General features: G+C 45.8%; 1 protein-coding gene across 1 annotated transcript in view; it reads left to right on the top strand.

Annotated features, from left to right (window-relative positions):
* Window positions 1-1,019: 1,019 nt before the first annotated feature.
* The window catches only part of SRRM3 (serine/arginine repetitive matrix 3), a 102,932-nt gene continuing 87,293 nt past the window's right edge, over window positions 1,020-16,658 (top strand). Inside the window, 1 exon segment of the mRNA XM_078154705.1 lies at window positions 1,020-1,268. The gene's annotated coding sequence lies outside the window, so the exon portion shown is untranslated.

Genomic DNA, 16,658 nt, shown 5'->3' with positions numbered 1-16,658 from the left:
GTGTATATGTTTTGTTAGTGGTAGTAGGTAGATGAGTGGATATTTCTCTATCAGAGCTAGGGAATATGAGGACTGAAGACTCATTTGTGGGAAGAAGCCTTGCAGTCCAGGCTGGGGGGTTTGAGAAATAGATGTTTATCTCATGGATAAGTTAGCTAAGTCTCAGAGTCAATCAAGCAACTCTTCATGGACTATCTACTCTGGTCCTTAGGCCTCTGCTCAGCTTTTCTATGTATGTATGTGGGGTGGTGGCAGTGGGAGCAGTGGTATATGGTCCCAAATTAACCGGGAGTTTTGAACTTAGCTGTGGAGACCAGGCATCCACAAACAAAAAGATAAGTAATAGTGGCAGACTGTCCAGGCTACATGTCTGTTCAGTGGAAGCAAAGTAAGTCCAACTCACTCTTGGCCTGGGGGAAGAGGCAGGATTTAAGTCTTTTGGAGGAGAGAGAGATCTCTGTGGGCAGGATTAGCCAGGAAAAACTTCCTGAAGGAGCTGGACCTTGAGCTGGGCCTTAGAGTTAGCCTAAATCAATCTCTAACCATTATAAACCAAGTGATTTCATGACTCTGCTTATTTTCTTGAAGGGAGGGAGGAAGGAAGAAAAAAGGCAGAGAAAGAGTGAGGGAAAAAATGAATGAAGGGAACAAAAAGAGAGAGAGGGACAAAAAGAAGAAAGGAAGGAAGGAAGGAAGGAAGGAAGGGAAGGAAGGAAGGAAGGAAGGAAGGAAGGAAGGAAGGAAGGAAGGAGAGAGGGAAGGAAGGAAGGAGAGAGGGAAGGAATGCCATCAAATTTTGGGGCGTCAACATTTAGCCAGTCCTTTACCCTCCCTAAGCTGTTGTTCTGGATGGCATTTCTGTGCTGTTCTTAATTCTGCCTCAAGCAGACACTAGCCGGGAAGCCTGGAGTAGTTGTCCCTCCTAGCCTGAAGGTGGCAACAGAGAGTTCCTTAAGCCACTGGAACCTGGGTCTCTCTGGCAACCTGTGACGGGAGGGGAAGGAAAGAGGAGGCTGAGCTCCATGGTGATGAGCTGTCCAGCATTTCAGCAACCGGAGCCTCATAGAGAGCTGGAAGAGGAGGAGGAGAAGGAGGGCACAGAGCTGGGCGGAGGAGAAGAGGCAGGGAAAAGGGGGACAAGGCACTGGGAGGGGAGGCAGGTCTGTAGGGCTGAGGGAGGCAGGTGAAGAAGAGGATAAAGAAGAGGAAGAAGATCCAGGCATCAGCCTCCCAAGCCCTGGAGAGAGGGTGGGGAAGCCCGCAGGAAGGTAAGGAGCCAAGAGCTGGGGAGGGCCAGAGGGGAATGGGGGACGTCGGGAAACATCTCCTAGTAGCCCAGGAAAGAAGGAAGGATGGTTCGTGTCTGGGGCTGGCCTGGACCGGGGCTAGAGAATAGTGTTTCTTTCTTGCTGAGCCTCTTTCATCTCCTTCTGCAGGGCAGGGTATTTACTCTGAAGCCAGAGGAGGAGAAGGAAGAGGAGGAGGAGGTAGTGGTGGTAGAAGAGGAAGAGGGGAAAGGATTATTGGTCTGGGCAGTGTTGTGAATGTGTCTGTGTGTTTCTGTAGGGTGGGGGCGAAGAGGCTCTCTCTCCCCATGGACAAGAGGCAGCTGGGGTTTGTCGCTCTGAAGCCAGTGTAGGCTAGAAAATTTCCAGTGTGTATGTTTGTTTAGTGGAGAAGTGAGTGAGTGTGTATATATCAGTCACCAAGACCCTGACTAAGGACATAAGTGAATCTCTTGTGGCTTAATTCAATTGGGGGAGGGGCATAGATGGGCAAGAATGAGGACACTTGAAAAGTTGCCTGGGTAACCCCCTGACTACCAGAAGTACCCCCAGATTCTCTCTCTCCCTCCCTCCCTCTCTCTCAGACACACATCACAAACACATAAATAATGGGGCACTCAGCCCTTCTTCCTTCAAGATAAGCAAAAAACTTAACTGAAGGTGGTGAGTTTGAATGAGGGACCATTTAGTGGGTCCTTACACCTCTGGGGGATTCAGGAGGACACTGAAGGCTCCAGCCCTACATGGTTGGGCCACTGCATCTAGATGACCATGGTGGCTGGCTCTGAAGAGTCACAGAATGCAAGGGATGCTGAGTGGGCAGGCTGGGGGACTGACAAAAGCTGCTTCCTTGCTAGCTTTAGTTCTGTTCCTATCCCCAAGTAAAGGCAAGAGGAAGAGGCTTTGGTAGAGCAGCTCCTCTTCTAAAGTCTCCTCATTGCCCTTCTTAATAGAAAGGAGCTGGGATTGGAAGGGCTGCATCATATACCATCCCATATACCATCCCCAGGCAGAGGAAGTGGGGGGGGTTGGGAGGGGTGGATATATTTCATGCCCCCTTTAACAGAGGGGAGGTAGAGCCACCAAGAACCCAGGGGTTCTTATCATCCCTGGGATCCTGCTGCCAAGGGGATGGGGCTGCATATGAATCCAGCATCTGGAACCCCAGGCATAAGAGAAATGTGCTGCTAATAGAGGGTGGGGATGAGAAGAAGAGCAGAAGCCCCAGCTAAGGACTCCATAGTCCTCTCTGGGCTTCTTTCTGGATGACTTTATATTCCCCCATCTCTTTCTATCATTGCTAGTATAGCTTCCTGGGGAACCCAAGAATGGAGAATCGGAGGCTCCTAAGGGTGTGAAGCACTGTCCAGATGCCCCCCCAGGCTAGAGACCTCACTACTCACCAACAACTTTGCATTATCCTCTCAAATAATTCTTTCCCAGTCAGGTGATCATTCCCTCCCCAAATCCCATCCTCTGCTCTCTCCTTCACCCCTTTGATCTCTCACTCCTACCATCTCAGTTACCTGTGACTCTGAATATCTCAGGGCAGGAGAAGAGCCAGAGTTTTGGGTGAAGGGTGGGGATGGGAGTAGAGGAGCTCCTCTCCCAGAGGCATCTTGAGGTCAAAGACCAGGAGAGCTCCAAGCTGCCTCCCCACCAGAAACTGGAGCCAGGCAGACAGGCAAATAAGACTTAAGCAAGCGTGCATTTTTAAATTTTCTTAACCTTGTTTTTTGTTCAGGATCCTATTAATGGGTGAGGCATATAGTGGTGACAAGGAGAAGAGGGTTTTTTCTTGAAGAGCAATTGCATGGGTTGGGGTTGGATTTTAAATAAAACGGTGTTGAACAAGAGGTTGACTGTGGTAGAATGAGCTTAAAAGGGAATTTGAGGACGCTCCTCCTTTCTCCAGAGTAGATAAATACTAAACTATCTGAGATGGTTTAGGTATCTTCCTCTGGGAGTAGAAGAATGAGCTCAATAATTTCTCAAGGTCCTTTCTGTCCCTGAAACTTAATGATGCCCATTTTACAGATGGAGACTGTTAGGCATATTGATGTGTGATTAGAGAGTGGGAGGACAGGGGGAAAGATGACTTCTCCAAGGTCACTGGAAGTATTGGGGGAGGGGGAAGAGACACTGAAAATTGAGCCAGGTTAAAACACCTTTTCGAGAGGCAGCTGGACATAGAACTAGGATTCCCCATGCCCCCCAAAACTCGAACGTCAGAGATGGGATTCTAGGTTTAGCAAAGAACTGTGTCCCCCCTACCTCACATTTCCTTTTTCTTGCCTCCCCCATCTGTCAGCCTCTCAACACCCAGCTGACCTCAGCAAGGGAAATACTGCTATTTTCCTCCTGGGGAGAGGGAATTGGCTCATTCCCTGAGATCGGGACAGTGTTAAAAATAGCTGCCAGTATGGCTGTATCTGGATCCTCTCGCTTATTCCCTCCCTACCTCCTTCCTACTTTGTTGACTTCCCAGGCCCCCCCAGTGAGTATTAAACAATGCCAGAGTTCTGTACTTTCTTCTTCTCCTTAAACCATCACGAAGATTGAACTCCAGGGGCAGTTTGGTAGAGTGGCTCTGCTGCAACTTGGACAAGTTATTTCCCTTCTGATCTTCAGTTCCCTTCCATACAAAGCACTTTGATACCTTGAAAAATCCCTGATTTCACAGGGCTGGGTAGTCCTTTCATCAGTACTGATCCAAATTCCTTCTAAACTCTTGTTTAGGGTTGCCATGGCCAAGATATTCCTCCCCTGGTGGCCAGCCATGTGCTCATGAGCTTTATGTTTGCCTAGGTGGGTACTCATACGACAGACACACTCTGTCTCTGGACTGGACTTGAAACTTTCTCAGCTTAGCAGGACCTGCTAGAGATTGTACCCTGAAAGTATTGGCTTCAAGACCCCAGTGTCACCTCTGTCTATAACGAGATATCACAGGAAGACTTTAGTGGAAGAACTATAAAATGGACATAAATAATACCCACCCTGCTTACTTCTCCCAGATATTGTAAGGAGACACAAAATGTTAGAACCAAACTGGACCTTGGAGACCATTAAATTTGACTCCTTCATTTTAATAATGAAGAAAACGGTGACCAAATGACTTTCCCAGATCAGATGAGAGAATGGATAGAAGAGCATGTTGGAAAGTTGAATTGCTATGCACTTTGCTGACTCTGCCCCCTTGGTCTTTTACAGCCAAACAGCCAGAGTCTTTTCTATCCAGTCTCTGAGGAAAAATTTTCTTATTTGATGAGCCCAGTGGAGAGTGAGGGTGGGTGCTGTTAATTGTTATTGATGGGAGAAACTGAGGTTTCAAGCAGAGTGGAGTTGTTAGGGATGAGTACTTCCCCCTAGCGAGTGACATCAGGACCATGCCTGGCTTCTCCTAAGCCTAGAATCCTGCCCTGTGCCATTCAATTTTGATTAGCCTCTCCCAGTCTTTTAGAGCAACAGGCAATTGAAATTTTCTTCCAACTCAGCATCAGGTAGCTTAGTGCACACATTTTGGACTCCCATTTTCGGGCCGTGCCGTTACAGCCACACCCTCAACATGGCCTGGATTTGTAGTCCCTTCTCCATGTCCACTACCCCTTCCTCTTCTTCTTTCTCTTTATCAGGACACTAGCTGGTGATGTGGCCAACCCTTTCCCACCCAGTCACTCATCAAGCCAAACTTACCTTTCCACCATGTTGACCAGTTCTCTGGTGATGAGTCCCAATGTAATAGGTGAGAAATGGCACAGCGGGTCCTGTGCTATCATAAGGAGAAGCAGTCTCCATAGCCACTTGCCTCTCCAACCTGAAGAATCAGTTCCCAGGAAGACCTTGGGATTCCTCAGGTCCAACGTGAGAGGCTGACTTCAGTGCTCCCAGGTGCCAATGATTACTGTGTGCAATGAGTGTGCATTTTGAAAGTGCTCCTCTGTGGACATCTTGTCCAGCCTCCCACCTCAGGTCACATCTGTGCACAAAGTAGGAGATGCTAACCTTGAGTCCAAATGACTTAGAGCCCTCTGAGATTTCCTCTAGCCTGCCTCTAAGGAGAATTTCCAGAACCACACAGAAGGGAGCAAGAGGATGTGACAGTGGCCAGACTTCAGGAAGCCAAGCTGGCAGCTTCTCCCTTCCTGTGGGGAGGAGGGGAGACAGCGTTTCATGCAAACTAAACTGAAAGCTCTGGGCCACATCTCTAGCTGCCTGAATGGCCCACTGACATCTCAGACTCAGAGAGGAGACAGTATGATGTAAACAGGTGATCTGAATTCCAGTTCTGGTTCTGTTCCCTTTACTACCTGTGTGAACTTCAGCATCACCTTGTCCCTCTGGGCCTTAGTCATCTGTCAAATGACTGAGTTGGACTTCGTTGTTGTTGTTCAGTTGTTTTTCAGCTGTGTCTGATTCTTCTTGATTCCCTTTCGGGATTTTCTTGACAAAGATACTGGAGTGTTTTGCCATTTCCTTCTCCAGCTTGTTTTACAGATGAAGAAACTGAGGCAAATGGGGATAAGTCACTTGCCCAGAGTCACACAGCTAGTAAACATCTGATACTGGATTTGAACTCAGGTCTCCCTGACTCTGGACCTAGCACTATCCATTACCACCTTGCTGCCCATGAGTAGAACTAGATCTCAAAAGGACCTTTCCAGCTCTAACTCTCATGATTCTATAATCAGAGCATGTCTCAAATTGAACTCCATCATCTCTGCCCATACCTGACCCTCCTCTCAGCCTCCCTACATCTGTTGAGGATCCTCCTAGCTTGGAACTCAAAGTCATCTCTCTCTCTCTTCCCTCTCACTCTTCCTCACATCCAATCAGATGCCAAGTCCTACTGTTTCTATTATTGCAACATGTCTTTCTTCCATTTCCTCCTTTCCATCTTAGCTCAGACTGCTCTCCTGGATTATTGCATTATCCTTTTAGCTGCTCTCCATGTTTCAAGTCTTTTCTCTCTCCACCCCATGGCTAAGATACAAGGTCTGACCATGTCACTCCCCTCTTCAGTGGCTCCCCATCGCCACAGGATAAAACATTTATGGATATCTTTTGTTTTTTTCTCATCATCTTCATTTCTGAATATGCTCTTCTCCCTTCCCAAAAAGCCATCAGTTATAACAAAAGAAAGATATCCTGCAACTTATCACTTATCAACCTGACCATACATGTTTTGTGCCCTTAGTTACCCACCTCTGTGAAGATTGGGGGAGGGGTATAAATGATCACATTTTTCTTTGAGGCTAAGGTTGGTTACTATAATTACACAGTTTTCATTTTTTGTTATGTTGTTGTAGTCATTGTGCATATTGTTTCCCTAGTTGTGCCTTTTCTTTGCATCTGTTCAAATAGATCATCCCTTGATTCATTGAAGTCTTCACATTCATTGGGCAAAGCACAAATTCTTTGCACCTGGCTCCTAAGACGCTCCACAGACTGGCTCCCACCTACCTTGCCAGGTTTATTCCATGGTACTTACTTCCTTTCTGATACTCTAGCCACAGTGAGTTCAATCTCATCTGGCATCCTCCTGCCTCTGTGCTTTCTCAGACCATCCAGGGTGCCTGTAATAGACATTCTCCAAAATTCCCCATCTTGGAATGCCTAATCTTCTTCAAGTTTTAGCTCAAGTGATATATCCTTCATAAAGAACATAGGGTTTTTCATGGACTCTGGTCCAGCCACCTAGAAGTGATCCACCATTATTTCCTGGGATCTCTTGAGCCACTCTGGTGGACCTCTGCTAAAGGTTTTATCACTTTCCAATTTGCATCATAGATATATCTAGGCACCTATTAAATCTCTGCACTAGTTTATAAACTCTCTGAAGTCATGACCTATATTCTTTTTTTAATTTTTATGTATCCCAGGGCCAAGCCCAGGGCTTTGCACAAAGTAAGCACTGAATAAATCTATGCTGGATGAACAAAGGAAAGCGGGATCCTCTTGAGGGAGTGGCTAGTGTGGTTCTGACTAGAGGCTGAGTATAACTGGACTGCCCTTGAATCTAGGGGCTTTGAAAATTCATGTAAGGATTTCTTCTGAGTCCTCCATTATTCAATGAAAAGCAATTTTAAATCTTCCCATTCCTGGAGTAGAGGACTTAGTGCCAGAGGTGAGGGTTCAGTGATGAAGATGGGGGCTGAGTGTCTGGAATGAAGAATAAGGATGGGGGATGGGAATGCCAGTGCTCAGTGCCCGGAATGGAAGCTCTGTTCTAGGGATGACAGTTTAGTTCTAGGGATAGGAGCTCATTGATAGAGATGAGAGTTCAGTACTGAAGATGGAGTCTTGGCTGACAGCAATGACAGTTCAGTACTGGGGATGGGGACAAGGCTGGAAGCTCAGTCAGGGAAGTGGATTCATTTCTAAGGATGGGGGCCCAGGGTCAGGAATAAAGATTAAACATGTGGATGGATGGCTCAATGTCAGAAATAGGGGCTCTCTTCTAAGAGCCACAAAGTCCTAGCATCTCTGGTTTTCATCTGTTTGGCAAAAGGAGAAGAAAAAGACAGCAGGAAAGCTTTGCCTGAAATTGTCAGTGCCTGATCCTTCATTCCAGTAATGAGGGACAAAGAGCTCAGTGCTGGGAATGGGACATCAATAATATGAAGGGAATTTAGAGTCTGAAGAGCTAGGTCAGAATCATGGATCTGCTGTGTTCTATCTGTGTGACCTTGGGCAAGTCACTTAACTTCTCTAGATCCTCAGCTTCCTCACCTGTAAAATTAGGAGGAGGGTGGACTCTAAGGTTTTCAAAGTCTTTTCCAGCTGTGTGATAAGAGACATGTGGTACTAAAGATAAGGTTTAGTGTTGGGGATTGAGGCAGAATTGGAAATTCCATATCAAGGATAAGGGACCTAATGGGGATGGGGGCTTAATGTCAGGAAAAGGGGCTCAGTGTCAGTGATGAGAGGCTCAGTGACAAGAATGAGGATTCTGTGCTGGTAATGAGAGCTCAGTGGTAGGAATTTGGGGCTCAGTGACATGAATGAGGTCTATATGCTGGGAATGGGGCTCAATAATAGAAATGAGGGCACAACTCTGGGAACAGGATGGGACTCAGTGATAGATGAGAATTCAGGGCTCATTCAGTGATAGAAACGAGGTATCTGCTGAAGCAGTACCATGGAGAGCTCAGAAGCAAATGGAAATCCCTCAATTGTGTTTTTTCTAGCTGACAGTAGGATTTCCAATTGGAAAAGCAAAATGCGATGTAGTGGAGAGGACACCAAATTTGGAGTCAGAATACCTGGGTTCAAATCCTAGCTTTAGCTACCACCACATGTCTTTAGGCAAGTCTTTTCATAATTTTGTTTTTGTAAAATGAGAGAAGTGGCCTAGGTGATGTCTAGAAGCCTTTCCAACATTAAATACTCTTTGGCATTTAGAGATTAACTCCTGGCCTCAGCCAGCTGTCTTGAAAGATATCATTCACTTGCTTACAAAAGAGACCAAGTAAGAGGGTATAGATGGTTCAGTGTACCTAATCCTCACCACTGGGCTCACAGTTCAGAGGCCACTCTACTAACCAGAGGAGCCCTCTTCACACCAGAAGGGGGATGAATAACAGTCTTATTATTTCTCCACATAGTGGAGTCAACTCTCAATTATCTACAACAAGAGATAGGGCAGAAGAAGTAATAAACCCAGGATAATCCCAAGCAGTAGTAATGCAAGTATTATTTCTATTTGTTTGTGAATGGGCCAATGGAAAAATGCACAATCAGAGGAAGTGGATTTGAATGTTAGCTTGGACTTTTACTACATGGCCTTAGATAAGTCACTTCTGGGCTTAGTTTCTCCTCTGTGAAATGAAGGTCTTGGACCAGTTGGTGTCTAGAATCTTCTCCATCTTTAAATCTTGTGCTTCTTTGAGAGGGGAGTATAGGGCAGCAGAAAGGACACTGGCAGTCACAAGACCCAGATTTGATTCATAAGGCCCTGGTTTTATCTGCTTGGCAAAAAGAGAGAAGGAAGACAGCAGGACAATCCTCTCTTTCTGAAGTCTTCAGGGCCTGTTCCTTAACTCTTGTGACAATAAGGAGAGAACAGGTTCCTGGGGAGACCAGACCCCAGGATCTAGGGTCCAGTGACTCACGCCCCTGTCTGTCTCTTGTTTCTGTTAAAAGATATAGAGGACTAGGTCTCTATCCTTACCCTGGGATGAGGACAATCAGTCATTATGTCATAGAATCTTAGCTCATACATGTAGAATTGGAATAGACATAAGAGGCCATGTACTCAAAGCCTCTTATTTTACACATGAGGAAAATGAGGCCCAGACAGACTAAGTGACCTGCTGAGAGTCATACAGGAGACTGTCAGTCAGTTAATAACCATTTATTAAGTATTAACTCTGTGCCAGGGATTGAAGCAGAGTCAGATTGAACCCAGGTCCTCTGACTGTAAAGCCAGCATCCTTTCCACCAGACCATACTGGGACCCTAATATGGGGACCAGGACTCCAGAGTTCTAAGCCCAGAGGCTCCTCAGCTGGCCCCTTACCTTGTCCCTCAATATCCCCGTATTCCCCTTTCTCACCTCTTTTGAATGGCTTTGGAAGGGGGAATGTCCATCGAGTGGAGGTGCCACTGAAATGGTGGTTCTTATTTGGGCTCTTGGCCCAGCCTTCTGGCTCCAGGTCTTCACTGCCAGAGCCAACCCTGGGCCTCCTGTGAGCACTGCTGATGCTCTGCAATAAGGGACCAGAGCCAGGCTGGGCTTCCTCCTCTCAAACCAGCCCTCAAGTCTGATTCTGTGTGGCTGCTCACTGCAGATTCTGCTCTGCAGGCTGCCGGAGTAGAAACAGCTCTCTTTGGGGATGCCTCAGAGGATGTTTCAGTTGGGATACACAGCAGAATGGCCAGTGACTTTCTGAGCCTGGGGTTAGAGAAGGTTCTCAACTCCCTGGCATCTCCTGGCAGTAGCTTCCCCACACTCCTACCCCCCTTCTCCAGTGCTCAGCATTTAGCATCAATCCAGGCAGAGACCTCCTACCTAGGACTGAGCCTCTCTCTTCAACACTGACTCTTCATGCTCAAAACTGTCTCCTCTTTTTCTGTGCTATGTTCCCACCCTTGACACTGTGCTCCCCAGTGAAACTCATCCCCAACACTGAACTCCTGTCCTTGACTCTGAATCCTCATTCCTATCACTGAACTCTTATCCATGAAAATGAGACCCATCTGCAGCACTGAGCCCTCTGAGTCAACTCTTACCACTGAAAGGGAGCCCTTAACTTGACATTGAGCCTTCTTTCCTGTCCCTGAACTCCCATTCACAGCACCAAGATGCATGCCCAGCATTGGTCCTTTATTGCTGGCACTAAGCCCTCATCTCCTGTGCTGAATCTTCATCCTTGACACTGAACTCCCATTCACAGCACTGAGACACAGGCCCAGTACTGGCTTCTATCCCTGACACATCATCTTTCATACCCCTGGAGCTAGTGACATTTCAAACTTATTTCCATGGAGTGTACATCAGTGTGAGCATCTATGTATGTGAGTAGACGTATGAATATGCGTGTGCAAATGAGTGTGATTATATATATGGGAGTTTGTACATGGGGAATTATGTGAAGGAGTGTCTGCAGGTCACCTGGGGGACAAAGGTTGGGCTGTGGGCATTGAGACCTTGGAGTCTCAGTGACAGATATATTCTGGTGTATGGAGGAATGGTGCTGTGAGCATCAGAGGCTGTCATGTTTGGGGGAGGGAGGGCAGAAGTTTTTAGAAGAATGAATCACTAGGTAGATGGATTGAAATTATGAGGATTCATACTTCACACCTCTCCCAATTTGCCTGTGTCTTGCTTTTATAATGGCCTCAACCTGTAATGGCTAGGAAGGACAGGGGAGGCAGCTCAGGAGTTAAAAATATAGTAATGGAGATCAGAGCTAGGAATTCAGGGAGCTGAGGGGAGGTGAGAGAGAGAGGAAAGGAGAAAGGAGAGAGACAAACAGAGAGCAAGATAGAGAGAGGGAGGGAGGGAGAAGGAAGGAGGGAAGGAGAGGGAAGGAGGGAGGGAAAGAGAGGGAAAGAGAGAGAGAGACCTCAATTAAACAAGACTCTCATTTAATCAGACAATAATTGTTATTATTAATGAAAATCACTAACGTGTATAATACATTAGGGTTTGCAGAACACTTTGCATACATATACATACATATATATATATATATATATATATATATATACATATATATATGTATATATATATATATATATACACACACACATAACCTCATAGGCACATCACAACAGCCCTGAGGGGTAGGTGCTTTTACTATTTCTATTTTACAGATAAGAAAACTGAGTCTCAGAGCTATGAAATGACTTGCCTAGGATCATACAGATAACAAGTATATGAAGAAGGATTCAAGCTTAGGTCTTCCTGACTGCAGGTCAACTCCTGTATCCACTACCTGTAACGAGACATGAAAGCTGGACTGGCTTGCACGGGGGTCAGGGAGGGGGGACGATGGGGGTGGTGTGAGGTGCAGGCATTCTGAGGAGTACTGTTTCTGCCAAATCCTAGTGGGGCTGTATCCTGGCAGCTGGGCTTGAGCAGTATCCTCCTCCCTCTTCACTCCACCATTTTTCTTTTTATTTTATCTTCCCAAGTCTTCTCTCCAACTAGCACCCCTTTCCCTGCTCCTCTTCCTCTCATCTTTTCTTCTCTTTCATAGAACATTTGTTAAATGCCTCCTGTGTATAGAGCCAATGGTAGAGATTCACAGCTTAGATAATAAAGTATAACTTTTTGACATATTCTAAGTGTATAGAGTAACTTTCCTCACAACAACCCTGTGACATATTAGTGCAAGAATCATTCTTCCCACTTTACAGATGAGAAGTTGAGGAATTGGCCCATTAGCACACAGCTAGTGGATGGCTGAGTTCAGATTTGAGCACAAATCTAATTATTCCTTCCATGGAGCTTACAGTCTAGTACATGGCTAGGACAGAAACATTGTAATATAGAGAACTGTAATCAATCAGTCAACAGGCATTTAAAGTGCTTGCTATGTGCTAGGCACAGTGCTAGGTACTCGAGATCCAAACAAAGTCCATGATTGCAAGAAGCCTATATTCTTTTTAAAAAACTTTTATCAATCATCTTTATTGATAAAATTATACAGTACACATTCCAAATACACATTTCAAGCTTCTGGATTATAAAAATAATGTGTATGTGATGAAAACTTATTACACAAAATGACACTGCAAAACCCTAAAATTAAATCTCAAAAAACACAATATATCTACGACGGTCAAGAGGAGATAAATTAAATCACAACTTTATTTACAAAAATACCCATTGAGGATTTTTTAATAATAGCTGCCTTGAGATTGCCACATACTAAATCTTAACCATGCTGCTCATTTTATTTTCTTAAGTTAAATGGGATAAACTCAAAATTATTTGGAGAAATCTGCCACCAAGTCAAGTACTGAAGGAGCCTATATTCTAATGGGGGAGACAGCTGCACATGTGATGGTCTATTTTGTTGTTGTAGAGTCATTTCAATCATGTGTGACTCTTTATGAGTCACATGGGTTTTTTTCTTGGCAAAGATACTAGAGTGATTTGCCATATCCTTTTCCAGCCCATTTGACAAATGAGGGAACTGAAGCAAATAAGGTTAAGTTACTTGCCTAGGGTCACACAACTAATAAGTATCTGAGGCTGGATTTGAACTCAAGTCTTCCTGACTCCAGGCCTGGCACTCTATCCATTGTACAACCTAGCTACCCAACAAAGTGGTCTATATGAAAGGAAGTATAAGGTAGTCTTAGAGGGGAAGGTGTTAGCAGCAATGTGTGTGTGTGTGTGTGTGTGTGTGTGTGTGTGTGTGTGTGTGTGAAGCACAGCAAGGGCACGGAGAAGGGAGACTGAGTTTCTTGTGCAAGGAATGGGAGAAGGCCAGTCTGGCTGGACTGTGGAGTGTGTGGAGGGGAGTCAGAGGGGAAGGTCATTAGTGATCTAAGACTTTTGTCCTCTCTCTTTTCTTATCCTTCTGATAGCCAATGACTATCCAACCAGGCAGCAGATGCTCCTTTGAACTTTCTCCCCCAGTTTTTCTCCCTTCCTGGCCCACCTCCCTCTTTCCCTGTTTCCTTTTGTCTTTCCTCTCAGACCTTCATTATTCCCAGCTGTCTGGAGATTTAGGGCTTAAGTCCCTCCCCCTGCCTTGAGCCATCACTGAGCAATGGCCTGGGGTCTGCCCGCCCCTATTCAGGTCTCATTGTGAGGCGTATTTGGTGACCTAACCTTTAGAGAATGGAGTTCCGTAGAATACGATATCGTGTGGAAGACGAGTGACATCTAAGCTTTAAAGGCAAATGTCCCTGCCAAGCATTGAATCCTTTCTGGGTCCCCTCTGCCCCTAGGGGACTAATTTTGTGCTCAGGAAAGTCAAACTCATTTGAATATCAGCCTGAACCAGGGTAGACTGGAGGGAAAACTTGAACAAGATCACACAATGCATTCGTAGAAAGAACATGGGATTTAGAGCCAGAAGGGGCCTTGGAGATCACCCTCATTCTACAAAGGAGGCCAAGAGACAGGAGGAAAGTGCCTACTTACCCAAAGTCATGTGGATGGTAAAGGCAGAGTCAATTTTCAAACTCAGGTCTTCCTACTCCAAATTGATGGCTCTTTTTCACAGCACTAGCCAAGGCCAAGTCCAATTGGTTCCTGGGTTATTACTGTTAGGATTATTGCTATTTGCCTCAACACATTCCCCCACCCACCAAGAATTAACTACAGCCATAATATTGGATCTCAGGATCAAAGCTCTAGTTCTAGAAGAGGCATTAGAGATCATCTAGTCTAATCTCCTCACATTACAGATGAGGAAACTGAGGCCCAGAGGGGCAAGTAGCTTGTCCAAGGTCGGACAGATAACAAATATCAGAGACAGGATTTGAACCCAGGTCATCGGACTTCAAATTCAGCCCACACTCTTTCTGCCACAGAGGTACTCTGCCACGTGTCAAGATTAGACCCCATGTTAGTGGAGTGACCTTTGAGTTGTGTGTTCAATCACAGGGATGGGCACCATTGAACCAACCATATTCTCTCTCCTCTGAATCTCTATATAGGCAAAAGCATGAAGTATGTGTGACCAGTGGCTGAGGTCAGACAAGTCTCTGTCATTTCCTAGATAGGCCTCAGTTACCACATCTGTAAAAGGAGGAGGTTAAACAAAATGACCTTTCCGCTTCCTCCCAGCTTCAAACCTCTGAGCATCACTAGGTCAGCCCATGCCAAGGCTAGCTGTTCCATGAGGACAGCCATAGTCCATGGCTTTGATAACTCAGTTCTGAATGCTACCTACTGAATGCAGGCCTTAAACTCCCTTCCTCTGCCCAGGGACCAGCAGCAGATTTCAAAGTCAGGCAGAAACATGCCTAGTCTTAAGTCCAATGCTGTAACATCTGGGCTATGTAGAAAAAGGCAGGTGAGGTCATTCTAGCATTCATAGTATCATAAATAGCAAGCTGTGACAAGTTCAAAAGATCTAGAGCTGGGGGTGGCTAGGTGGTGCAGTGGATAGAGCACTGGCCCTGAAGTCAGGAGGACCTGAGTTCAAATCTGGCCTCAGACCAGACACTTGACACTATCTGTGTGACCCTGGGCAAGTCACTTAACCCCAATTGCCTAAAAAATAAAAGATCTAGAACTGGAAGGGACTTTAGAAGTCCTCTAGTCCAATGCTTTCATTTTACATATGGGGAAACTGAGGGCTGGAAAGCAGAAGTTGGATGATTAGTAAAACAGTAAGAAGCAGTGCCTATTCCCAATCCAGGTCCCCTGGCTGCAATTTGAGTGTTCTTTCCACTATAATACAGGCTTAATAAGCTCCTCTGTTTGCCTAACTCTGGTCTTGGCATATTTTTGAGAAGTCACAAGAAGGAGATTTGAACCTTGTTCTCAGGGAATTCTCATTCTGGCTGGGGAGATAGGACTCATGTATAGGAAACTTAAAAGCTAGTTTTTTGCAAGGTACAGACAGTAAATGCTTATATGTCAGAGGCAGGGGAGCCGTCATTATGGGCTGGAAGGATTAGAGAAGATCACCTAGAATGCAGTTTCCTTCAGGACAAGGATAATATGTTTCCCCAGCACCTAGAACAGTGCTTAGTATGCACTAGGTGTTTAATAAATGCTTGTTGATTGATTAATTGAAAGAGGTGAGACTTGGCGTGGAGCCTTGAAGGGTGAGCAGGCTTTGCACCACTCCAGGAGGTGAGAAATGAAGGCAATCCAGTTGGAGGAAACTTCATGAACAAAGACAGAAGGATCAGAATGATCCTGGCATAGATACCAGTGGGAAGGAGATTGACCTGGCCAGTATGGAAAGTGTGTTTGGGGAATGAAGAAGGAATGAACTTGAATGCATAGGGTGGGTCTAAAGAGAGCCTCACACCATGGAATGACCATTGGGTTTGGAGGCAGGCCACCATTCAGCCACCACTGAATGGCACTTCCCCTCTACCTCTCCAGCCTTTCCTTCCACCACTCCCTTATGTGAACCCCCTGCTCCAGCCAAACATTCCACTGTTCCCACCCAGATGCCTCCCACTTCTCAACCTCTGCAACTCTGCTCATGCTCTTCTCTCCTAGAATGCTCTTTTCCCCTTATCAACATCCTACCCATCTCTCAAGGCCCAACTTAATTGGCCTTAAGGTCTTGCCTATTCCCTCCAGGTAGAAAGGACTTCCTCCTTCCTCTGAACTCCCAAACCACCCACTGGCACCTCTCTTCTGCCTTGGATTGCACTTATCAGTGTGGATAAGCCAGGAGACTTATCCCTCAGGTTGTAAGCTCCTTGAGGGCAGGGACCATAATTGAGTCATCTTTGTATGTCCCCAGTAGTGTCTAGCACAGGGCCTTGAACATCACGGGTGCTTAGTCAATGATGCTTTTGTTTGCTGAATCCATTTAGAAACCAGATCTTAGGATCATTGAATTACACGTTTAGAGTTGGACAGACCCCTGAGGCCAACTATTCCAACCCATGTTTGAACAACAATCTCAAGTCCCAGACGGAGGGGACCTTTGAGACAAGCTATTCTAACCCTCTCTTTTTTTTACAGGTGGGGAAACTGAGACTCAGAGAGGTTCATAGGTTCATAGATCTAGAATAAAGCTAGAAGGGACCTTAGAGCCATGTAGTCCAACTCCCTCACTCTACAGGTGGGAGACAAAGTCAAACAAGTAGTAAACATCTAATGAAGGATTTGAAGCCAAGCCCTCTGCCTCCAGCATCAGTGTTCTTTCCACTGTACCCCCCTTGACATTTCTACCAGTTTTCTGATCAGGCTGAAGTTGGACCTTAGTTAAG

This window comes from Phascolarctos cinereus, unplaced genomic scaffold (assembly GCF_003287225.1).
Source record: "Phascolarctos cinereus isolate Bilbo 61053 unplaced genomic scaffold, phaCin_HiC Scaffold_5;HRSCAF=322, whole genome shotgun sequence".
NCBI lineage: Eukaryota > Metazoa > Chordata > Mammalia > Diprotodontia > Phascolarctidae > Phascolarctos > Phascolarctos cinereus.
Note: the sequence above shows the minus strand (reverse complement) of the source record. Positions and strands in the feature narration are given on the sequence as shown.